Source organism: Lepidothrix coronata, unplaced genomic scaffold, assembly GCF_001604755.1.
Source record: "Lepidothrix coronata isolate B3197 unplaced genomic scaffold, Lepidothrix_coronata-1.0 Scaffold115, whole genome shotgun sequence".
NCBI classification, from domain to species: domain Eukaryota; kingdom Metazoa; phylum Chordata; class Aves; order Passeriformes; family Pipridae; genus Lepidothrix; species Lepidothrix coronata.
In genome coordinates this window covers 1,152,271-1,178,421 of record NW_016690295.1, presented here as the reverse complement: position 1 = coordinate 1,178,421, position 26,151 = coordinate 1,152,271, and the positions used below count along the sequence as shown (strand labels likewise).

Genomic DNA, 26,151 nt, shown 5'->3' with positions numbered 1-26,151 from the left:
TGGGAGGAACCTACATTCTGCATTCATTCTGTAAAGTAAAACTCTTAAATCTGAAAAATAGCTCCAGACTTCAGTATTTGTCCCTATAGCCATGTAATTACTTAAACAATTTTCTGAACTGACAGACAACTCAAGTTGGCTGTATAGGTGGCAACCACAGGAATTCATAGCACTCAGTGAAAGGGGAAAAATCAAGTACTGAGCAGAAGACTAGGAGATCAGATCTGAAAGAAAACTGATTCCCATAAATTATCCAAACTCAAATACCACGTTCCATCAGCAGTTCCTTCAGTCCACCTATGATGGAAATGAGACTGGAGAAGTAAGTTCTTGTCTCAAGATGTTCACTTTTTTACTGCCTCTGAAAGGGGAAAACCAATGGCAATTCAAGTGTACAAGCACAAATTGTGTCTGATCCACAGCTGAGGTGAAGTGACAACAGGGAGGTGATTTTAAAAAAAATTAGCACTGACTACATGTTTACTACCAAGAAGTTAAGCCCAAGTACTTCCTGCAACACAAGCCCTAAATTTTCTCTTAAGCAGCTCAGATTGCTACTTAAAATTACTACTCAGATCAGCGCAAGGTGACACAGCATAAAGAAAATCCATAATAAATGGCCTAATAACAAGCACACGCAATAGGTGAACCTGTACAAAAGGAAGCTGAACTCATGAATGAGCAGAAACCAAAAGCTACCCAGTATCTTGTAAAGTTCATGTTTAACCACAGCTTTCTTCAGCTGGAAATGGTGTCAGCAGAGATCATCACATTGCACTAGGAATTCCTCCCTTTGCTTTTAGCAACTTTAGCAGAGCCTGCAGTTGTTCCTCTAAATCCTTCTGTGCTGCTCCCTGTGTGCACAAGTTTAGAGGGCAAGGGTATTGCACATCCCTAACACCACTAACAGATGGGGCTCACCTCAGCCAATAACACAGATTATAGTCTTTGCAATACACTCTTATCCGATTACATGCAAAAAAGAATTCCACTATCTGCCAAACACAAGTCTTCTCAAAGAGAAGGCAAAATTTGTCTTCTGCTCCTGCTCCCCCCCCTTCTGCTTTGCTGTTGGGAAATTTGTTAATTTTTTTCTTCTTGACTCCATCATATATGATTTGCACGTGACAGACTAGGAAAAAAACATCTTGGAAGATATAAAAGCCTTACAACTGGCTATTGCAGTTGCCTGTTCAGGTAAGAAGACGAAAAATAGGTTATCTGAACCAAGTATTTTAGTGTTCTCAGTCTTCTACAAGTAACAGTGTATTAAAAAAATAATAAAAAATTCATACAATGGTCTGTTCCAGCCTCTCAGCACCCTCACAGTAAAGAATGTATTCCTGATATTTAATCTAACCCTGTCCCTCTTTCAGTTTAAAGCCATTACCCCTTATCCTACCACTACCTGTCCTTGTAAAGAGGCCTACAAGAGAGCTGGAGAGGGACCTTTTAAGGTACTGGAAGGCTGGTCTAAGGTCTGTTGAATTACCATAAGACTATTTAAAGTTCATTACAGAACATTCCTACACATTCCCAACAAAAGTTTCACATGGCTTTGGAAATTCTATTTTGATGCTTGGCTATGGAAGTAATACAGAACAATGAACTGTAACACCCCTTTGGGCATTACTGGAGTCTAAACAGGCAATAAGCTGCAAGCTTAAAAGGTCTGAGAAGGATTTATTGTGGGCTAGCAGATCCAAAGAAACTGCTTTTCAGGAAGCCAAAAACTCCACAACACACACTTACAGTGCCAGGCAGAGTCATATTAAAAACTGAATTGGTAATATCCCCTTGGCTGACTGCAGCAAGCAGAGAAACTGCTGGCATTGCTTCTCCAGACCACGGCAGATGAGATGTCAGTGCCAAGAACAAAAGTTTAAATCTAACCCACATATTCCCATCACATAACTCAATAAACCACCTGCCTCACCAGGTCTTACCATCACAGCTCTAGAAGGCCAACAGAAAGAAGAAATGAACCCGTGTTTCCTCCTAGTTACATCAGTGTTTCTGGGACACTGAAACAAGAACAATCAGAATTTAAACTAGACATAAGCTAGGGCAGCAGTGTCTTACAATTTGTGTTGTAGTAGGGTCTACCTTTCCCAACAAAGAATGGGGTTTCTCTTGCCCAATTCCCCATACAGTAATTTGCCCACAAAAATTTGGAGGGGATAAAACCCCCAAAAACATAACCCCCACTGAACACAGGGTCATAAGCTCAGAGCAGGAAGAGGGCAGCACACGCAGCTCAGATTTAAGCACAAGTCCGAATTTTTTTCCTTTCATGGAACTAAGAGTCTAGAGATCATTTTGGGGAAGTTTTTACTTGCTTGTAAATGTAACTACACATAGATGAAAGAGTTAGTCATCTTCTCCATGTCAAAAATAAACGCAGCAATTTCCAGAATGTGTCACAACACAATATTAACTATCTGCATGGTCACTGAATCAGTGGACATTTAACAGCCTTAACTTACTTTCTGGAAATAGCCTAATGTATTGTGCTGGAATACCCTCAGCTACTAACACAACTTCTGAAAGAGTCAATTTGCAGTATAAACACCTGTAAACCTGGTCCCAGTGATGAGCAAAGCAACCAGTGGGCCATCCCTGCACAGCCAGGCTGCCAGACACAGAGCAGAGGCTGCATTTTTCAAATTCATCAACTCCTCACACAGCAAGAGCTTGAAAAGAAAAGGTACATCCAAGAAACAATTTGCTCACACACAAAATGCCCACACCAAATGCATATTTTACAGGCACACATCCATTTTTCAGGTACATGCAAGCCACGCTGCTGGGACAGACACACAAAGCAACCTCTCAGCCTTTCTGTAGCACCTTGGCTCTTGAGCCAACACGTGAGGAAGCTGAAACAACAGAAGGACCACTGGGAGGCAGACCTTAATTTCAGCAACCTGAAATTGTCTTTGTTTTAAGAAATTCAAAACACACTATGCCCTTAAGAGGCAAAGCCTCTTCCACTAGAAAAAGAGAGCTTTTCTGCTGATGCCAGGGGAATCAAATAGACGAAGGATTCCTGAGGAACAGATATGTGTTACCAAGGACTCACAACAAATGTTACAGCCACGTGGAAGAGTCCCAATGGGAAATATACAGCATTTGAAAGTTTTCCCTTGAGTCTTCAAGGTACTAATTATAAAATACCAGAGCAGCAAGATAGCTGGAGCAGACGCAAGGTACGTGTTAGAAGAGGTGAAAGACGTAAAGCACGGAGAAACCGGATAGCAATCACCTCTCTTGCTTTATGATTTCACCTCTCTTGCTTTCTGATTTCTTACACTTAAAGAACATCTCCAACAAAAACATAGGCTCTCTCATCTCCATGAAGCATGGGACATGGACACCAGACAAGAAAACTCTACTTCAGCATATCTTAGTAAAGAAAAAATGTTTTCAGATCATTCTTACTTCTACACTGTAGACAAAACTGAAGGAAATCTGAACTCCTCACAAACAGCAGTGCCACCAGCACCCTGCTATCAGGGATATATGCTATACAACCTTAGAGCAACATTAAGGCAATTAAGAACAAACAAATAAAATTCAGAGTTTGAAACAGAGACGACTTCCTGTTACTGTGTATTTTTCTTTATACTAGTTTGCTAAGAATTCACCTAATTTTACAGCCAGGGCAGGAAAACTCACATCACTTGCTGCAGACCACATGGCAAGAGGAACTTGAATGCAGCACGCTTCAGTTTCCTATCAGAACTTCATTTCTCCACCACACAAGACATATCTCCAGTTTATTCTGCCAGTACTATTAAGAGTAACAAATGTCAAGCAGCATTTTAAAAGCTTTATTTGTGAGGCATCAACTTGACAGGTCTGTTTAACATGGGGGATGATATATCTAGACCACAGAAACAATGCTGAAAAGGAGAACTGAATCAAATGTACAAGTCAAATGTGCTGGTACCTGGCTAGTCAGCCCTGTAATGAAGCAGAGAAACCAAGACATAGGAAAAGGACTGAGAATTTCTCAACCCAAGGTTTTAAGTGAAAAAGACCACTAGGCCTGTGCTGTAATGAGGTGTGTTAACTCACATCAGCTGATTTATGGAATCCTGATGTCTTCTAGTGTATGTCATTGGTGACCCCATCATCCCAGCCCTGTGCTACTGCCAGGCCAGGCCCTGCTATCTGCTCGAGGGGGAGGCAGCAGCGATAAGGAGGAGGTGGGGCAAGATTCAAGTCAGGGGAGTAAAGTGGCTAATTACTGCTTTGGGCAGCAAGTACAATGGTTACAAAGATAAAATTCATATTTCAAAAAGACATCTTGTATTTTCAAGCAGAGAAATGTAAAACTGTATTTTTTCCAGTTTCTAAAGAAGTGAAACATGACAAAAACCAAGACTGAACACAAGATTCAGTTAGAGTAAGACTAAGATCAAGGACGTGTTGAGCGCTGTTTTAATTCTTAACACCTTTACTGACCTCAGAATACAGAGAAAAACTCTGGAGTTAGGAGCAAAAGTTTGCTGATGCTTCAGTACAGTACTTTAGAAGTGCATTTCTCAGATTGCATCCTCAAGAAAGGAAAAACCCCACCGTATTTAGAGAAACACCCAGACACCTCAAACTCAGCATAAGTGGACATACACTCATTTAGAGTGCTTGTGTCAATGATAACAGACATGAATTCCAGTTTGGTTGTTGGATAATCTGTTTTCCACCCATGTAACATAATTAGCACCCAACACAGAGTGGTGAAATGAGGGAAGCAAGATGCCCTCTTTTCTCCCAGATCAAGGCACTCCATGAACATCAATTAGATGTTAATGTCCCTGGGAGGCAAGCGTGACAAGTCTTATTAAGCCATTTTAAAGATTAGGATACTGAGTCACAGAGAGATTATGAACTTCCTCAAAACCAACAGCAGAGTCAGAGAGGGGGCAGCTACACCCCAGCTGGCACTGGCAGCAGGGGACTGTGCTGCTCCACCTTACCACAAGACTTAAGAGTCTTTAAGGGGAGGGGGGGGAATAAGTTCACATTCCCATGAAGTTTCCTGACCATGCCAACATGCCTCCATTTCGACCTGCATCGACCATCTTTAGATTCAAAGGGACCCTCTTTAGATACAAGAATGCAGTTCAGTTTTCACGCTCAGATCTCATTTTGGCTCTAGGTACCAGCAAGGTTGCCAATTGTAAACAGTTTTTTAAAGTCGACAGAGACCTCCAGATCTTTTATGATAAGCTTGAGAGAGAACTTAAACTTTTTGATACTAGTTCAACCCTATAACCCTTGGGGCAAATAAATCTACATTCATCAGTCTATGAGCCAACCCACGGCCAACTATCTGAATTCAAGTCACATGCTGAATTTGCACATTAAAAACGGAGTGAACATGACAAGACAATCACTATCACAGGTTCACAAACACTTCAAAGCACAAAGAGAAAACCCAGCAGATGCCATATTCAATTAGTCCAAAAAGGTGAGCGGGAAGGATGTTATGCTGATTAACACACTCATTAAGACGCGTCCGAACTAATAGCCCACTATAGTATTGTAACACGTTTGGAAAGCACTTAGGTCTGCCTTAATCGCTGGAGCGAAAGATTATTTTGAGTTTCCCTGCGTGGCCGCCCGGGCCAGCGCGGCGTCACCCGGCGGTGCCCCGGACGCGCGGGGGGCAGGTACAGCCCGCGGCCGGCAGCGCCCAGACCCGCGGGTACAGCCCGGCACGGCTCCGTAAAGCCCGGCACTGCTCAGTAAAGCTCAGCACAGCCCAGCAGAGCCCGGCACAGCACTCCGCGCCCGGCCAAGCACCGGCGCGGCCCCGAGCGCCGCCGCCCGCGGAGCCGAGCCCGGCGCTGGGCGCTGCCGCCCGGCCGCCCGCGGGGGTCCCGCTCCCAGCCCCGCTCCCGCCGCACCTGCTCCGCCCGCAGCAGCGCCCCCGCCCCGCAGACCTACCGGCGGCGGCGGCTCCGCTCCACATGCTGCTGCTGCTGCCGCCGGGGCTCGGTTCAGCTCGGCTCGGCGCGGCTGGGGCGGGGCCGCCGGCCGGGGCGGGCCGGGGCGGGCGGGCCGCCTGCCCCGTGTTACCGCCTGCCCTGCCCCGTGCGAGCGCCTGTCCCACCAGCGCCCTGCGAGCCGCAAGGTGCGTGTGCCCCGCCGCCCACGGTCGGCGCCGGTTTGGGGCTTTTCCGAACCCCGGCCGGAGGGTCCGGCCCCGAGCGGGGCGGGGGAGCTGCCACCTGTCACGGGGGAAAGCGGTGCGGGGACAGCGCACCCGGCGGAGCGGAATGGGGAACTCGGGGCGGTTTGTCTCGCCTGTTTAGGTTCTGTTTCCGAGGAAGCTTAAAGGCTGTCATGTATCTGGGAGGTTCGAGAAGATTTAGGTCGGCGTGCAAATAGGAGACGACTGGAAGGAAAGTTCAGGATCGACAGCTGATGTGACTGACAGCACTGGCACTGTGACTGCCTGGCTTCAATCAACAGTAACAACATCTTGCTAGGGGCAGAAACGAAGTTTTGTGGAAAAGGAACAAAGAAAAACTATTAAGAATCACTTGAAGTGCTGCAACAGGGAAGGTGAACAAGCTAAAGCTCATATTTACTCACCTAAAGGTTTGATAAAAGCCCCAGCAGGCCTAGTTTATAGGTAACCTAAACCAGTCGTGAATATTTTGACATGTCCCATTTAAGTGACACTGAAGAAGGCTGTGGCAGAACAAGGGAGCCAGACCCTGTTCTGCCATGACATGAGCTATCTGACCCTTTTCACACTTCCCTCCTATGAGCCAAATTTGAAGTGACTTTGGATAACATGGAGAGAAAACAAGTATGAATGTGGCCCTTTTTATCCACACACAGTTGAATGTAACAATCTGTAATGATATAAGTCTTCACCAAGTCTCTAAAATAATTTGTTGATCTTAAGGCAGGAATTTTGTTGTAGAAAATATCTTTCATTTGGGTTGAAATTTGTCTTCTAGCTTGGCTGAACCCAAGTTTTACTCAATCATTAACTTAGAATTGCAGTATGTTTGTCTGCTTGTTTCACTTCAGGAGATTAAGTGTACTTTTTCCTCAAAGTGATAAAAGCAAGAATATAGAAATCGTGGTGCATATCATTTTCCTGTTATCTAAAAGACTATCTTCTTTAGCAGCCTTGGGGAAGGCAAAAGCAAGGAATGAGAAAATGCTCTTGGCAAACTTCCAGAAAAAGTGATCTGTAGTTAGCAAAGGGAGATGTGTGTATGAAAGAAATAATATCTATATGATTTGTACAAAGTTTTCCTAGTTTCGGTTCACCATTGAGAGCCAGAGAACTCAGAAAATACAAAGTCAGAAAGAATTTAACCCCTACTGGGAAATACTCCAAAACTTCCTTCTTTAGAGTACCTGTTCCTTATTTGTTGGGAAAGATGCTTACAGCACTGGCCTCCCATGTGTCTCTTCACCTTCACAGCTGTCCTCTTCCCTCCACACCTCTCAGAAAAAGTTAATGAGTCCATAAAAAGATAACCCTCTTCTGCCAAGTCCTTCAAGAAATTTTGTGCATCACTAGCAAAACACATATGGGGCTGCATGAAGACCATCAGAGACCTTGCTATTTAATAACTATAATTAGTATATTTACTCCTCCCCCTTAACTATTTGATCTTTGAAAACAGCCAAAAGATGAATGTATAATTCACACTCACTAATCTCAAATATTATGATAAACATCTTTAAAAATTATGTTTCATTAGATGTTACTTAACCAGAATTAAGAAATTCTTTATTCAAAGTCACACCTACCTCTCTTCAAAGGAAAACATAACTAAGATACTCTCTAATCTAATCCCTCTGGGCTAAAATGAGCACTCTTCACTACAGATTAGATTAACAAACACTAATCAGGAACTATCAATCTGGCATTACATGGGGCTGTGCTGGCTACTCTAGCCCACCCTCCCTTCTGTGAAGAGTGGGACATGCAACCATAAAGGGAAATAGCAACTTCCCTGGGTGCTGCACAGCCTCCCCTTTCAGTGAGACCAAGTTCCTAACCCACTTTTCTAACTTGGCAGCTGCTTTGTAATTTTTTTTTTTTGTTGTTGTTCAAACATAGCCTGTTCTCCCCCACTGAAAGGAGAGGAAAAAAAGAAAAAGATTAGTCCTTACAAAAAACAATCCAGCCTTATCAACTAGGATAAAGCCATGCTTGCTAACTCTGCTCTAGGCTGTTCATCCCTCACTGTGGCTGATTATGTGCAACACTCCCTTTCCTGATATGTGCAAGCCTATGTATTCAAATTCTTGCAAATGTAATCCTATCTACATATCCAACACAAAAAAAGCCCTTCTTGTGGTATTCTTCAAAGTTAACTGAATTTTTCATACAGAGGAGATGGTCTGGCTGTTACATTGTGGCCTGGCTCTCAGCAGACCACGCTGAGCTCCCTCCTCCACCACTCACCTCCTTTATGACTTTGAGAAGCCACATACACATCATGTATCAGTTTGCAATCTATAGGGTGCAGGAAATAAGACTTCCTTAGCTTATGGGGGTTATGAAGGTGAAAACCTCTTATTAGGGTGAAACCTTGACATTCTGCTACATCACATGAAAGGCCATTATGGGTAGCTTGGTGTTTTCTTGCATTGAGTCTGAAATTAGTCATCATACTCATCTCTGGTGAGAATCAGTAGCTAAATACGAATTTTTTCTTCCTTTTTGTTTTACATGAACATATAAAGCCGTTAGAGTGGTTCTTTTAAAGGAATTTTGCTCCATTGAGTGAGGAAAAGAAAATAGATCTAAGGAAAGGAAGCTGGGCTCTTTACGTGGGAGCATATAATTTTCCTGGAGCCTGGAATAGCAGGATTTTCTTACCACGTGTGCAGGAAATAGCCCTTCCTACCCAATCCTGGATGTATCAGATGTATTTATATGCTACCCTTAGCATATAAAGGAACTATTCAAGTGTGAGACACCTTCTAAACAACATTTCTGTTCAAGCTTCCAAACACATTAACAGATTTACACATTTCTCTTGAGGAACAGTTCAAAATACTTTGGTTCACTAAAAAAAACCACACAGAAGTACCTACAAAGCACACATAGCTAATTTTCTAGCCCTCTTCCCAGAGAAGACTACAAATTAATTTGTTAGGGAAGTTTGGGGATGGGTTCTTCATCATCCTACCTTCCTCATATTAGCAATTCCTGCTGCAGAAACAGTAGTGGGGCTCTTCCACACTGGCACGGAACTGCCAGGATCTGTATTTGCCCTGTGCTGCCTCTACCCTTTAAGAGGGCAAGCTCTAACAAACCATCCCACAGCACACCTGGCCAGTCTCTCATCCCCAGGTTGGTACCATTCGTCCCTCTTTCCTCAATGCAAACCACCTGTTGTTTGGGGGCACGTGTGTGGGTGGTTTTATTTTTTTCTGTGTGCATTTTCTCTGATATTTTGACAAAAAGGAGATAGAGCTGGTCTAATGCAGGTTACTGACACAAATCTAGGAAATTTCACTTTTTGGATCATATCTGTTGGGTAACTCTCCCTGAAGCTAAAAAGGATTTTAGTGACATAAAATTTCTAACAATACACCAAATCTGAGCACAGGATGACCTCTTGCTCCCAGTTTCATTCAGTTGATTCATATCCTAAAACACTTTGCTAAATGCAATTTTATAGATTTATAGAGAGTACCCAGCTCTCTATAGAGATTTATAGAGAGTACCACCAGCCTCTTCAAAATCTTTAGCTCAGGAATCATAAAATATTCCTTCTTTGAAGGCAGAAGAAATGACCCTCAGACTCTCTAGGAAAACTCTCATTTTAGTAAGGAAAAAAAGTATAGTCCTCTATTTATTCCTATGATAAGAGTCCTGTCTCACTGTCATTTTACTTCATTAAGGGATAATGCCAGCTTTGGTGATGTTGTAATTACAAATCATGGAAACATTTTCAAGTTCAGAAAAGCAACAAGCAGAACCTTAAAAAGTTTGAAACTCCTCTTAGGGCACATGTCATTTTGTAAGATGTGTTTGAATTTTGAGAAGATTTGACAGATAATCAAATAAGGTGGGCATTTGGAAGGGTAGAATAGGTCAGCATGGTAAAGAATTCCATTTTATTCCTTTCCCGTCCTTGTAGTCAGTCTTTTAGTTAGCTGTTAAAAGATTTAGTCTTCCATAGGGACATATTTTTATTATTTCCTTAAGGAATATCACTAAAAGTCTTAATTTTTTTAATGTAGAGTCATCAGAGTTTATTCCACAGATATTTTATATTTTCATTTTTGACACTTGGGGTTTTTGTGCTCTAAGGAATAATAATAATAATAAAAAAATCTTTTGATTTTGCTTTGATTTGCAGAAGTCACTGCTCTGAGAAATACATGAGAGATATCAAAGCCATAAAGCTACTTCTCCTGTTGAAATAAATGTCAACATCTCACTGACTTCAGAGGGAAAAGGATCAAGTAATTAAACATTGTTTTGCATGGATTCCAATAGGCTTTGGATCAGGCCTCATTTCCCTAGCTAGTGCTTGCAGCTTTGCTGCTTTGGATTCTGCTGACAAACGACTCTCTGTAAAACTAACCCACCAAGCTCAGCAAAGCTGATAAGATTTCCTTCCTGCACTGCTGCACTAACACCTTCCCTGAAAATGTGCTCTGAATTTGGTCATGCTCGATTTCAGATTAAGACTTTGCAGAGAGAAGTGAAACTTCATTGTCAATAAAGAAATTTGAATTAACACACAGGCAAATGATTCCAGGCCATGTACAGCTGGTAAATAGATTCTGCTTTCTTGGGATGCTAAAACATCTGCATGAGCTGGTAACTGCTTGAAGGATGTCATGTTGCAAAGCAGGCAGAGAGGGTGCTCCAGATTGTATTAGAAGAAAAATACACTGATCTGTGATTGGGGATATTTTGTGAGAAAAGAAAAAAAAAACCCAAACACAAAACCAATAAAAACAACTCAGAAGACTTGTGTATTTAGCACACACCTGCATGAAAATAGTTCCTAGAATGTGACTGTCTGTGAATAAAGGGAACCTTCTGTAAACACATTCTTAATACAAATTAACCTTTCTGCATGTGTTGTCAGCAAGAACCTGAGATTATTTCTTGTCTGTGGGAAACCTTCTGTCAGAGACAAAGATCACTTTCCACATGCTTTGATCTTGGCATATTAAATCTTAGCAGAGACTTTATTTAATTAAATGTTATTTATGTTTTGTGGGTGTTACTGAACAAAAACTTCCCTGAGTGTCATTAATAGGAGAATGACAGAGCTTGAACTAGTGAGGACCATCACGATAAGTCTGAATGCAGAGATGTTTTAGGGAAATTACTGTTTCTCAGACAGCTGAACACTCAGACACACTTGCCTAACTCAAGGATGAAACCACAACACTTCTAAGTGCCATCCTTCCCGTTTCACAGATTCTCGTTCCTCATTTTTAAGTTAAACACTTCTAGTAAGTCTGTGCTATTGTAATTGTTTCTTTAATGTCTGTGACTCCGTATGCATGAGCAAACCCATGTTAGAAGTTCAGTGCTAAATCTCGGGGAAGGAGGTACTTTCTTTGGCAATGCCAGAGTTTACTTTGGGAGATCTTTGGCTGATCATTTACTGTGCTGCATTATGCTGTATTAGAGAAGAGATGACTTCACTTCCCATGCTTAGCCAAGAAGGAATGACTAGGAAGAAGATCTAGTCCCTTTTTTTTTTTAAATTATCTAACACAAATGTTTCTAACTTGCTCTATGGAGATAATAGAAAACAACCAGCAACTGCTGGGTATTAGTTTTGTCTGTTATACATCATTGTCTGTCTTGACAGCATAAAATAAATAAATTATATGTATTCAAACCCCCTTTGTTTAAAAAATAAGGTTGCTAAGAAACAGGAGTTATGCACGTTTAATGCCATTTATGGATTTTCAAAGGATACTGTCAAGAAGAGGGGAATAACTGAGGGCCTATAGGTTCCACATAAATTTTGCTTATTATACATATTTCAGCAAAAAGTGTTGATACTTAAAAAAAATTTGGTTTATCTGTAGATTTGCATTTCAGTATGATTTATATAACTTACAAATGCTACAAATACTTCATTCAAAACTGCTTAGTTGTCATGGTCCAGGAGGTAAGTGGCATGTGCATAGTGACATTTTTCACTACTATGCTTATTGGTAAGAGGGAAAATTTCATTCAGCCTCCTATGTTTCACTGGAGTCAGTACTACTCTCGTTTAAAACAATAACCAACTTTTCTTCTGATTTCACTCAACTGCAAAAAAATAAAAAGAAGAAAGGAAAAAAGACTAAGACATCTGCTAAAAGCAAGAATTCAGTGGTCGTCACCAGAGGCCAAACAGCAGCACAGCAACACAACTGCTAAAGCTGAAGGTATTCATAGCATTGAGAGGCTGCCCACAACACAGACACAAGAGACCTTCCCCTAAACCTGATGTTATAAAGTTGTGAGTTATAGGTGTCTAATCACTACCTTAAACTTAGGAAAATTATCCTCAGAAGATTGGACTTCACACTGGGTAAAAACACAACCGTGTTCTCAAAATGCTACTTGGGAATATGCTCTTCAAAGTTTAATTGTTTTTTAACTACTCACTGCAATGTTAAGGCTTTTTCTTTTTATTTTGCATCCAGCTACAGCAGCACTGAAGATTTCTCTTTCTTATCTGATCACAGAAAGAAAAAAAAAAAAGGCAGCTTATTCCTGTTTCCACCCTTTCATCCCTGGTTTCTTAAATGGGGCCTAAAGCCATTTTACCTGTTTAACACTGTGTGATAATTAAGTTGTTCAAGCTTAGCCAACTTTGGTTTTCCCAGTTAAATTGGCCCCCTGCCAGCATTGTCAGTTTTCCATAAATCTGTAGGGAAGAGCTCAGCCTTCCCTAACACCTCTGTTCCCAGAGGAGCTCAGCACTGCCGTACAGACGTGGGCCATGCACAGACATCAGCAGTACCAGAACCCCTCTGCCAAATCCACAGGGGCTCAGGATGATACAATCCTCTTCAGCAGTGCTTATGAGAGGGAAGACCTGTGCTATAGCCCACCTGGAAGAGCAAAAGAAGTTTTTCAGCAAGCATTTGGCAAGGTTGAGACCGTGTGTGGAATAAGGCCATGGCCGTTCTCCTCCCTGCCATAAGTTTTGGAGATATCAAGGATGTTGCAGGTGGTTCAGCCTTGGCTGCTGCATCCACCAGGGATGGCAGGCTTTGCAGCACCATGTTTTCTGCCACCCCTTGGCCTTTGGCTTAGGGCTTGGCAGAGGTGCCACCTCACAAATAGCCACCAGCTCCCGGGGTAACACCAAGGCTTTTCGAACAGCCTCCTGTTCCCTGAATTTTCTTAGCTCATGCAATCTCACCAGATCACAGCACAAGCAGTATTGTTCCTGACAACCTGCAAAATATTTTTATGAACTCCATCATATAGTGTTTAAACATGCCATGTTAGGAACACGCTTGTTAGGAACAATCGTAGCTTAAAGAGAGACGTTTTCAGACTTGCACCATCTGCCAGTAGCTTTCCAGTTTTAGTACCAGGATAAAAAAAAAAAGTATTCTTTAATTAAAGAAAGGTCCCGTGCATCTGCAAATTTGTCAACAGGGCAGTTGGCATCCCTCCACCTTTCCTGCTCCTCTGTATCCAGAGTTTGAAATAACAGATTTCAGCTGGTGGAGGAGGAGCCCGAACACACCGAGAGCAAAACCACTTTGAACTCCCTGGAATGGTAACAGCAGCACTTGGGGAGGAAACAAAGCCCGGGCACAAGCGCGTTTTCTCAACAGCTGAAATGAAGACTAACAACTGCCACATTCCCAGGGGAAGTCCTATTGAGCAAAAACTTAGTCCATCAGCTCGCTCTGGGATTGTTCCGCCTTGCTCACAGAACTGGCATTTCTTTCAAGTGCCCTTCATAGGGCAATATTTACAATTCATACGTGGGATTGACCTGTGAAACTCAGCACAGCTCAAAAGTCTTCTTTTGCCTGTTCAGCCTTCCTGATTTGCAAGCGCTTCTTTCTGCATGTGAAGTGCTTTTTTTAGCTATATATTGCTGCCATGCAATTTCTTAATGAGCAGCAATTATGCTGCTCTTTCAAGATATGCATCTGCCATCACCCATTCACCAACACACTGTTTAGCAGTGTATAAGCTGAAGACAAAAAGGTATTTTCAAAATTTTAAAAAGCCAGTTTGAAATATCTCTACAGGATTCAAATGTTTGATTTACTTCCTGGTGATCAAGAGATCACTGTCTGGCCTTTCGCCCACACAGACAAATATTTGTTGTCGGATAGTAAGCAAAAGTTTAGTTATACATGGATAATTAATATTAAATGTCTATAAAATATGGTCACTATCTGACAGACCATTTCAGAGAAGGGTTTATTGTGAAAGTTTACAGATGAAACTTCCTTATTAAAAAAAAAAAAGTTCTGCATTGCAAGGAGGCTTCTGCTTTAATTAAATGGCTGATTTCCTTCCTGAGCCCAGCCACTTCTCTTATCATTTATTTCAGGCAGCGGCAGAGTAGGATTTTTTTTATTTTAGTATACAGTATTAGGATTTTTAGCAAACACATTTCACTGTGTGCTCACAGAGAGAAAGTTTACATGTACTTCACAATATATCCAGATTTTGGAAACTTGCCCACTCTTGCCTTCTGTTTTGCTTAAAACATTAGTCTACAAAGCATCAATAAGCATCTTAAACTAAACTAATGTCTGCATGTCATTATTTATAAATGTGTGGGTGCTTAGCTTGGAGGCAAAAGAACCCATAATACTGCTACCATTTACTGTTATATATATGTAGCTTTGTCTGGTTCAGTGCAGGTTTTCCTACAGCATTTTTTTGTTCCAGGTTTTTCATTTGGCCTGCCCTTGGTACTGTGTGTAGTACCACTTTCACCCAGGCAGCTCTGGCCAAAGAAGGTCAGCTGAGAACAAGGGGTTGGAGCATCTCCCAGGGCCTGGCTGGGCTGCATTACTTGCACTTTTGAGGACAAATATGCAAAGTTTGATGAAGTCAGTGGAAAGACTCCTACTGGCTTTGGTTAGCTCTTGATCCAGCTATAAATTATGGAAGTTTGATTTTATTTCCATTACTTGTCCACAATATTTTTCTTCCTGTGTTAGCAACATAGCTCCTCTTTAAACAATGACAGAACTGCTCTTTCCAGTCAAGTGATCCATTTGTCAGTAAATTGCACTGGAATATGACCAGATAGGGATTCTGAGTTTGCTGCTAATTGGAGAGGGGGAAAAAAAGAGGTTCTTTCTGGTTTTGTGGACAAAGTCCCTGATTTCAAGGGAATCATACAGTATCCTGTTATGCTTTGTATTCAGCATTCTAAAATGGGGGAACAGTTGTTATCTCACCTTTCCAGAAGAACAAAGTGAAGATAAATCACTGTTCTAGGAAAACATAGGGAAATTATGGAAAAATTTGTCTAAGGTAACTCACTAGTTTACCAATGGCAGAAGTCATGCTGGAATTCCCAGCCTGTGTCCCATTCCTTGCTCTCTCTGTTCATGTGAGATACACAGACTGTATCACAGAAGAAAGCACATAGGAAGTGCACAGTAAGTCAGGATTTTGTCAGTTTAGCAAGGTTAAGTTTAAAGAAATGTCTTCTTGGAGTCAAAAAACACGGGCCTTGAAAACAAAAGGACAACTATCAAGGCAGTTTATTTTGAAGTTTAAAAGAGACTACTATCCCCAGACATTCATCTAAATAAAATAAGGATGTAAAGAAATGGTATTAAGTAATTAAAGTGGGGTTAAAAAAACCCCAACAAAACCAAGAAAATGTTCCTTAAAAATACTGGTGGTGTACAGTAGACAACATCTATGCAGCCATGTATCAACAGACTTTGCTGTCTGTATAACAATTTTCCCTCAGAACATGTTCTATTTATAACCCCCCTAAGCCTTTTGCAGTATGTTTCCTGTTCAGACATACCACTTAATCACCAGAAAATGACTCAGCCAATACCTTCAGTCACTTCCCAAACATGGGATTCAAAACTAGTGAGAAAATTATGAGCATGCTTAAAACTTGACTGATGAGTCAAAATATTGTTTAAACTGATTCTTATTTTTTTGATATGCACATGTTGGAAATCGTTCACCCTGTCAATGGGAGCACATAGGCACTTGTTCACCAAGAATAAGAATATTTTGCTTATTCATTCACTCTGAAATGCTTTCTATTTCTGTAATTACTCTACTATTTCAAAAGCAAACAAACAGGCTTATGACCAAAAATTGTAACATGGATAAGACTCCCTCTGCTCTCTTTTGGTCTGAGGTGGCCATTGCTGTGAAGAAATACTTGACCTTTTTAGCTTGCATAAGACACTATCTTGGAAATGCAAAGACATAGCTGGCTGAAATTGTCATTTTCAACTTATTTACTCACTCATTTCTAATTTTTCAACTCTAGAATATCAGAGATCTTGTTGTGTTTTCTATGCACAAAAACGAATGCCATTTAAATAATCAAACACAAGCATCATGCAGCATATTCATCTGCCAAAAAATTAGAGGTGGAATTGAATACAGAACACAACCATTTTCAGTTCTCCCTTCAAAAACAGAAGCATTATCAAAAACTAAGCATGGAGTTCCATCCTAAAACAATAACTCATGCATAACTACTATCTGCATGATTCATCATGGCAACAACCACAGAAATTCTTCCACACTCCACAATCAAGAAAGAGGAGTAGAAGTATTTCCTTTTGTCCAGATTTTTAAGCACCACATTTCTGGCATTTCAACCATTTAGCTTAAAGACAGCCTCACCTACATGCCTTGTCCTAATCTGTATGCCCTAACAAAACCCCAAAATATTCCTGAACCCTTGGAATGTCCTGAGGGACACAATCTGCAGACAAGTCTCAGATCTGTACAATCACAGAAGTAGTACTGTAGAAATAGAATTTGCATTTACAAAGGAGAGGGTTTTTATTTTGAGGACTCTTAAGTCTCACCCTGTTTTGCAGCTGTGGATGTTGTGGAAGTAACTTGCTCACAGTGCAAACCAATGCCAGGCTGAAAATGTCCCAGCTTTCACCCTCATAATCTCTCCACCAAACACTTGCCACCATTATTTTCACTGGCAGATAGGGAGAAGGAAACTGTGGAAATGACACCCAAGTAACATCATTTGCTCCAAATCTCTCTTTTAGATAAAAACTTCTTTTCTGTTATTGTTTTAGATACTTCACAAATCTGAGGCAGTAAGGAATAATCACTAAGAGTTTATGAGACCTTGGTCTATTCAGCAGAAGAATACCCATGATCCATAGCAAGAAAATTACCCTCAGTGTGTGCCCCCATCCTGAACTGACCTGAATTTGTGCCAGAAGTGGTCGGAAAAATAAGGATGGTGTATCATCTGACTGACAATGTCATTCTGATAAATGTCCGAGGTCACATTCCAGCGCTATCATTGCTGGCCTTTCATCTGCCAAAACTGTTCTCTCACTTTCACAGCCAGCAGTGCAGCAGTGCCTCAAAAGCAGCTGAAAAACACACGAGGATAACTACCATAGAAACATCAGGGGGAAAATCAAAATACTAGCATGTTTTTTCACCTACAAATGCAGTTTCGAACGTGTTAACATCCATTTCTGTCCCAAATTTTGTTCAAGGTATCAACCTTTCTCCATACTATGGGATTACTGGGGGTTCAGTATGGAAAACTGACAGGTGTGAACACAGAAGTAACACTCACAAGAGCTTTGTGTATCTCAATATCTGCAAAGTGCCGTGAGTTCTCCCTTCTCTGCGTGGCATTTCAGGTTCCACAGTTTTTCTTCCTCTGATACCAAGTCATTATTAGCAATTATTAGGTAATTATTAGTAGTAATAATTAGGTAATAATGAAACTGCTTGTCAACACCACAAAATCTAGGCATGCTTTGCTCTTAATCAGGAAAATTTATGTTTCTTATGTAAGATATGCCTACCTTCCCTCTTTTCCGAGCCAAAGTTCTTTCAACTGGTCCTATGTGGGACAAGGTGACCTCGACTTCTTCTGAAAAATAGCATTTTTATAGCTCTACATTATGCACATATTTACTGGGGGTGGAAAGAGACAAGTGTCTGCAATGTCATAACAAGTTTTCCTGCTGACCCAGGGCACGCCCATATGACCCTCACTCTATAGCTGCAAGAAGTTTTGATTTAAAATTTTGTTTCAAAATAGATTTGGACAGCTGCCTAAATCTGAATGCCCAGGGCTGTGTTCTGAAAGAGAGAGGAAAGGGGGAAAGAAGAAGGAAAGTAGAGGGGAAAAGAAAGGAGACTGGATTAGAAAGAAAACTCCCCAAGTAAACATAGGTGAAATGATTAAAGAGAGAGCTTGGAAAACTCTGTCTCCTTTAAACTTCTTAGGAAATAAGGATGTGAAAATAAGTGCAAGTCAGCCAAAGTATAATTAAACTGTTCAACAGTGTACCTCTTATTTAACAAAAAGTCATTATGCGAATGCATTTTTTAGATTAGATGGAGCAAAATGAGTTGTGTACAGAACAAAAAGTAATACTTTTGGGCACCACTGTTACTTTCAAGGCCCCTGTTTCTCTTGTGTTCCTAAACAAGTCTTTCACTTTCTTCTGTGGAGAGTAACTTTCTTAGTTTTTCCTTTGCACCTTCCTCCCTGCTCTAATATGGTAAAATCAGAAGTGGATGCAAAGAGCAAACCTGCTTGAGTTCACTTGGTCACATCCCATCTGTAGGTAGTTCAGTGTACATTTTGGGGAACTCACAAAAGCAAACTTCATCGAGATAAGGCAAATTAAGAAACAGAGCAAAAGGCTGTTGCTATAAATAGCCCATCAGACTGGCAGAAACAATAAAACCCGTCACCAAGGAGTAACATACCAGTTGGCCTTTGGTTAAGAAATGCTCAAGAAGCAAGAACCTGTCCATTATGCCAGAAATAGTTCCAAAAGAAGCACCAACACCACAGGTGGAGAGGACTTTACTGAGGTAGTAAATTGGGAAACTTGTGACTGTGGGCTGCTCAGGAGGGAGAGAAGACTTCCCAAAGTGACAAGTCAGATTAAAGCCTCTTCTCTAACTGTCCCTGAAAGAGCCTTGCTAGTCCCAGGGGGAACTCTTTCCCCTCACCTGAAGGGATGCAGCCTGAGCACATTTTTGCACACACAGAAGGTTCACAAGACTAACTAAAACCCACTCAGCTTCATGCAACTTCCACTGAGTTCAGTGGTGCAGGACCTGCATCTGGACGATAAGAAAATAACTTATTTTCTTACAACAAATCAGGATTCTATTTTCTTCAATGCTCTTTCAGGAAGTGGGCACGTATGATAAAAATGTAAGGCTGCAGATAACATGGGTTTAAGTGATTTCTAAATTCAGTTATGTCCTGTTTGCTGGGGGTTACTGCTGCCCCAGATTGCAGCAGCTCATCCAATAGTAATGCCATTGCCATGCAAAGCAAATGGATCATCTTAAGTCATGCTCTTTACTGAAACCAAACCTTAAAACACTCCAAGTGTTGACTTATTTTAAAAACATTCACTACTTCACTGCTTCTGATAAATTTCTTCGTGAATTGTTGCATGTGTCTGTGGAAATGGAAATAGAAAATAATAGGAATGGAGCCATGTCCTCTACCAGTTCATGTTGAATGCACCCTTGACAGTAGATAATCAGAAGGAAAATTGGACTTAAGGGAAGATATACACATAGATTAATAGCTGAGGAACTTTATCTTGATTTCTTGATTTCCTGTCTAACCATGTACTTTCTGTTCGCATTACAGTACCCCTTTTAGAAGTATTTTAGTCTTTATTAAAAAGGCTTAAGTATTAAAGAAGCTTCTGCATACCAAAGAAGATTGCACCAAGAACTAGCTTGCCTCAGAATAAAAAAAGACCCCTGCTACTGCAGGTTATTTGTGGCTTGAATGTATCTAGTTTCTACTTCCAAATTTAGGGTGTTTCTTCTGGTTGATTTATAGAACTGGCAGTCACCTTTCCTTTACTATCAATTAACTGGGTATTTAACATTGCATTTCTCTCTTTTTTTTAATCCAAATGTCCGATGTTCATAGGATGATTGAATCATATGTTCAGTTGGCATAGGTGTATTTATAAACCACACCTAAAAATACACATTATGTGTCCATTGTCAAGCTCTATCACCCATAAAACTATGTCAACTGATATTGTTTATGTTACCATCAATTACTTGTTTTCTTATTGCAAACCCTCTCGGATTAAAGTAAACTAAAGAAGCTCATGATCCATACCTTTTCCCAGTTTAAATACCAGTATATAGTTTATTTTCAGCCCATTGTATCCTACAGGAATTTAAAAAAATTCTTAAACTATCCCAGCTGTACCCATGAATTATTGGACTACAATCAAAGCTGTAAACAGATTTTTGTATATAAAACAAATTACAAGTGGGAATCAAGAGGGACTTATGTCATCACACAGCAAAGAATCAATTATAGACTTCAAATTTTAAAAAGATTATAAATTTCTGCTCTCAATGTGTTGACTCTAATAAAACCTTCAAACAGCAGTTTCTGAGCAGGAAGTTTGGCAGGACTCAGTAATTCAGTCCACAGTAAATAAAGGTGTGGACAAGTTTCAAAACATCTCAGGTGGTGACAGGGTCAAAGCCCAGCACCCTTTTACAAATGGTGAAAAGAAAACTTCCAAATGCTTGAAATACTGTTCTCGAATGGAAGGATTAAAAAATAGCACAGCAGCCTGAATCTGAGAGGATATGGTAGCTGAAAAGTAATTCCATATAAAGAAAAAATAAAATCAGTAAATTCAGTAAGTGGTTATATTTAGAAGGCTTTAGTGCCAGATTCTTTTCTGGTATTGAATTGTTGCCAACCCTACCCCTTCTAAAGATAAATAATATCAAAGAGGCAGCTTTTGGTCATGAGAAACAAACACAAAGATGGTCAAGACTTTGCAGAAACAGATAAGTGAAAGGCTGCACTGGATCATACATAGTAGCTATGCAGGGGATCAAAACCTGATATTATGGATTTCTGTGGCAGAGTGACATCAATCAGAAGAAACAATTTCATTCACAGGGTTGACACCCTTGGCTCTCAAACAGTAAGCCCAAGTTTACACTGGCCCTAAGCCCATTCACCCTAGAACAAACAAGTATGACACTAAAAATCAGGGCAAAATCAGAACACAAAGCATGACAAATAATGTCTGACTTTTCAAAGTCGCAGCAGTATTTTGTCTTTTCTGGATAATTTAAATCTTCCAGTCACTTGCAGTTAGTATTTTGAAAGCTTTTGCTGAGTTGAGCTGTGTTCTTGTACGACTGACAGATTTTGTTTCTATACTTTCCTTATAGAGAGTGATTGGATGGATTAGAAGTCACTAGTTATTCCCATGGGACAAGACTGTTCATCTGGTTAATTATTACTTTTGTCCCAAACACTGCTGACCAATATGCCAGAACTGGTAATGCATATTGAACAAAATCCAGCTTGTGAAGAAAGCCATTTGTGAAAGAAGCAAACAAAACAGCTGTGATTACACACATGACACGACAGAAGTATTTCTCTGTGGAGCAACAGAACTGTGTCAGCTGGAGATCCTAAATTTAAACCATGCAGCATCAAGTTTCAGATATGCACCAAAACCACCTACATGTCAATATTTATTGGGACTTTTGGGTCTGTAGATGCATTTGAAAGGAAGACAGATGCTTAAGGAGAGCAGATGTACTGCATTTTAATCCCAGCTCCTGCCTAGGTAAACTTGGCTTCTCCTCTCATCTCCAACAGGATGTAAAACTACTTAGAAATGTTTCTTCTGTGTGAGGAAGACTTTACTCATGTGATTACTGGGTTAAGAGGTAAAGATTAATGATTGTAAAGTGCTTTGAAATCCAAGATGAAAGGTAAAGGTATTATGCAAGAATGATTATTTTATACCATTTAATATCATTTGTTCAGGATGATGTCACGTAATGAGAAAGGAAGTATTTTTAAGATGGACACAGATCTGGCAAGGGAACTTGTATTTGGGCTGCAACAAATTTTTTTCTTGTGCATATGACATAATTTCTGTGGGTCTGAAATAAATGGTAAACCACATAGGGAAAAAGAAACACCTTTTTTTTTTTTTTTGTACATAAAGTCTTCCAGTGCAGTATGTCGCCTGCTTTTACTGGGCCTTCAGCCTTTTCGGTGCAATAGCAGATTTACAACACACTGAAAAAGGACTCACCACAAAAAACAAACAAACAAAAAAACCCCCAATGAACCAACCAATCAAAAAAACCCAAAAAACCTTTTCTTTACCTGGTCTTCAATCACCTGGTTTATGTGCCAGCAATACTCCACACACATTCAAGGCACCCCTCACCCATTGTAGGTCATCTCTGTATCTCTTGCCAGCTGGTGAAAGAAAAAAAGGGCCTAATCTCTCCCTCTATCATTTCCCCAGTCCTGCTTGCCACACCTGTAAAATAAAGAGAAGTTTCTCCTGATGGAGAGAAGGCAGAGAAGTAAAAGGAAAGGATACAAGTGGATGGAAAAGAAGAGAAAAACCCAGAATATTTCTGTACTAGCAGTGGGAAAGGGGTCTAACATTTTCTTCATTTATTTTTTGCACAAGCTGCTGAAGCGCTATAGAGTGTAATTCTATTTCTAAAGAAGGGCTCTGTCCCCAGGAGAGCTCTGGGCAGGGCAGAGTTGCTGGGATGGGGCTGTGGCAGCCAGCCTAACACCTCCCTGGTGCTGCAGCAGGTAACCCACTCGTCTCAGGCAGACACTGGCAGAAACCTGACGTTTCTCCATGACATTGCCTCACACATTATGTAAGTAAATCCATCTCTCTGTGTATAGCCACACAGGGGAAATATTTACACTGCTACGCATTTGGATTATCAGAGCATAAATAAAGTGAAGGCTACTGGAGCCACTGTAACCCATCAGGGTGAAGCGTGAGCTGCACCATGGAACGTGCCCCGTTATATCACGTGCCCTGGATGTGTCAAGGCTGCAATACTGGACTGTGCTTTTAGGCAAACCCTATCTTCAGTAAGCACTGGCAGCATCTTAATCCCTTTAGTATGGCTCTGATACACTGATCAGCAAAATCTAGGGCAGGCCTCTGAAGTAGCTGGATCAGGCTCTAATACTCCTTTAGATCATAATCCTGCAAAGATTTAACATTTACAAATAACTTTATCATGTGAGTAGTTAAATGGGATGTTGGAGGGCCAGGGTCAGAACTGGAACATTCCAACTTTGGTTATATCTATCGAGGATACAACAGAAACAAGAAAAGAGTTAGGGTGGCTGCTCAGAGAACCTGATTCTTGGGAATATACAGCACTTCAGTACTTATATATCAGCTTAAATTCCCCCACAACTAGTCAGTCCTATCAGCTTCAAAGGATTTTAATCAGCATGCAAAACTAAGTACATCTGCAAAAGATAGGGACTGGGCTTCTGACACAAATATTCTGCACTCTGCTGTGACCCAATACCTATTTTAGTGTTTTTCCCCTTTCGTTTCTAAGCCTCCTTTTTGAACCTTCATCCTCCAAACAGGATACCTTCCTGGATATCTCAGCATGCAAATGTTGTGAGGCTTTTACCTGTAACAACCATCAAGATAATGCCAGAAATAGGAGAGCTGAAAGAGAGAAGCTACTCTTTAATTTAAAAGCTGGGCAATGAGTGTTTACAGCCCTCAGCTGAGCTAGGCTACCCTGCCCTTGCCACCTCAAAAATTCTGGCTGTGGATTTGGCCTCTTACCTTCTGTAAAAACCACTGGAAGTTTAATTTAAGGGAAAATAGTTGCATTTATTGAGAAGCTTTGTATGATTTTGCCAGGGGGAGATGAAACGGAGAAGAAAAAGGTGCCCAAACAAAATATATTCTAAAACATCGGGCAGATTATAGATGTGTCAGTTGGGAAGTATTTCCCTGGTCACTGATAGGTTTCATATTGGATTATTAAGAAAAGATTATCTAATTTTCCATGAGCAATCTGCTGCAGCCCTGCTGTGTTTAGCTTGGTGTTTGTCATTAGAAAGCCTCTGCCCTGTTGTTTACACATCTTCTCTCACGGAGAGAAAATCATACAATATTTTAGCAATAAACAGTCACAGTATTCTGGAAATAAAAGAGGAGGAAAATAACTACTTGAATCTGGAATCTGGTTTGTTCAATTTATATATGAAGTATGGATGCCAGTTATATTTTTTAGTTTTTCATTATAAAGAAAATAAGACTGGAGGAGGGAAAAAAAAACAAAAACAAAACCAAAACCCAAACAAAACCACAACAAAACCCCCACACCCAACAGTGACTACTGTCAGTTTTGTAGATCAGTGTACTATTAAGATTCTTATTGGAAGAAAAACTGGGCAAGATGACTGGTAAGTTCATAAATTCCTGCCTCTCTGAAAATTATACATAAGTGTTCAAATACTGCACAGTGCAGCATTACATGCATAAAGGAACAAACTTTAGCATGTTATCAAGAATCTAACTTTGTGCAAAACAAATCCATCTATTTTATAAATCACATGTAAAACGTGCTTGCCCTGGTGATAAAAACTTTTGGTACGAATGCTTCTTTAGAAGTTTCCACTTCCTGTTATCCTTCTTAGTTCATTACTAACAGCTGTGTAATGGGTCAAACCTTTTTTTATAGGCTGCAGTGATATGACACTTGTAAAACTGAGGTTATGAAATGAAAACTATTTTACAACAGCACGACCCTGCTTCCACAGCAAACTCACAGCTAAATATGTCCTCTGTGTTTGTATATTGATTTCACTCCTTACAAACAAGTAGAAGTCCCCCTCTATCATTACTGGATGTTTACTGTAATATTCAAGGTTTTGAACAAACCTTTAAAGTCTTGAAAAGCTGCACAAGTCAGAAATATAGTAGCAGCTAAATGCAGAAAATGTCTAGATGACATTGTTAGAGTTCATCTAGATCCCATATGTGGTTAAATCCTTGCAGACTGAAGGCCTATGGTAATCCCTTTCCAATGTTACAAACAGGTTTCTAAAATTTAGTTTGGACAAAAGAAAAATCAAGGAACTAGTTAAAGTAACTTGCTACACTTTCTGCCTGAAGAGTCAAAGGAGATGCTACCATCATTTACTGCAAAAACCACTGTGTTAATTAGATTAGAACTGGAAATTTGAATGCTGAGTTATTTGTTTAAAATAAACGTGACAGGGTACAAAAATAGGTTGCTACTTCCAAGGGACAGAACAGCCTGGGAGAAAAAAAACACATCCAAGCAAAACTATGAAAATTGGAGGGGTGTTTTACAATTCTATATCTAATAACAAATTTTACCTTATAAGAGTTATACAAATCCTATTTTTTCTAGTTATTCTTTAAAATACAATGTTCAGTATAAGAGTTTCCCAGGAATTAAAGGCCGCACCCACTTAATAGCTCAGATATTCCTGGTTTAGAAAAACTCATAAGCAGAAGATCGTCTGATCAGCCCATAAAACAGATTTAATTTTTATAGTAATCGGCTAAATTATTAGTCACATTTCTGGATATGTTGAAAACTACCATGTGCCTAAGACAACACAGTCAGTAAGTGTGAATGAATAGTCACTGAATTCCTAATCCAAAATTTTCCACTAATCCTGTCATGTTGCTTGTCTGCTAATAAACAACAAACAACTATGTATGAAATATCACTGATCCCCAAGCATTCTAAAATCGTGGCTCAGGCCCCCTAGTCTGAAGTTTTCTCACAATGAATATGCTTGTAATTTGCCTTTCACATAAAACTGAGCACGTCGTTAAGTGTTTTTTGGCAACCACAACAGCTTGATATGTAAGTTATTTTCATGTTTGTTGTAAGGTAAAAAATCCAGAAGCTGCAGCTCCACAAAAAACCCACCAAAAATCATGACACTTATGATACTCTTAAATCCAGTGATGAGACATATGGAAAAAAGAAGTGATACAAGGTGTTTAAAAAGCTGCTTATTTAGTTTCATCATGACATATCAAATAGACCTATCCAACAATTTTAGCATGTACGATAAAAGGGCTCTTTTATCAAAAGGAATTAAGGCAAGACAGGCAGGCTGA

General features: G+C 40.3%; 1 protein-coding gene across 2 annotated transcripts in view; it reads right to left on the bottom strand.

Annotated features, from left to right (window-relative positions):
* LOC108502259 (protein-methionine sulfoxide oxidase MICAL2-like) overlaps positions 1 to 26,151 on the bottom strand; it is a 150,074-nt gene that overhangs the window by 121,523 nt on the left and 2,400 nt on the right. For both annotated transcript variants that reach the window (XM_017825000.1, XM_017825001.1), the window contains 2 exons: positions 22,362 to 22,521; positions 18,010 to 18,077 (listed from right to left, as the gene is read on the bottom strand). The gene's annotated coding sequence lies outside the window, so the exon portion shown is untranslated. The remainder of the gene's footprint in view (positions 1 to 18,009; positions 18,078 to 22,361; positions 22,522 to 26,151) is intronic.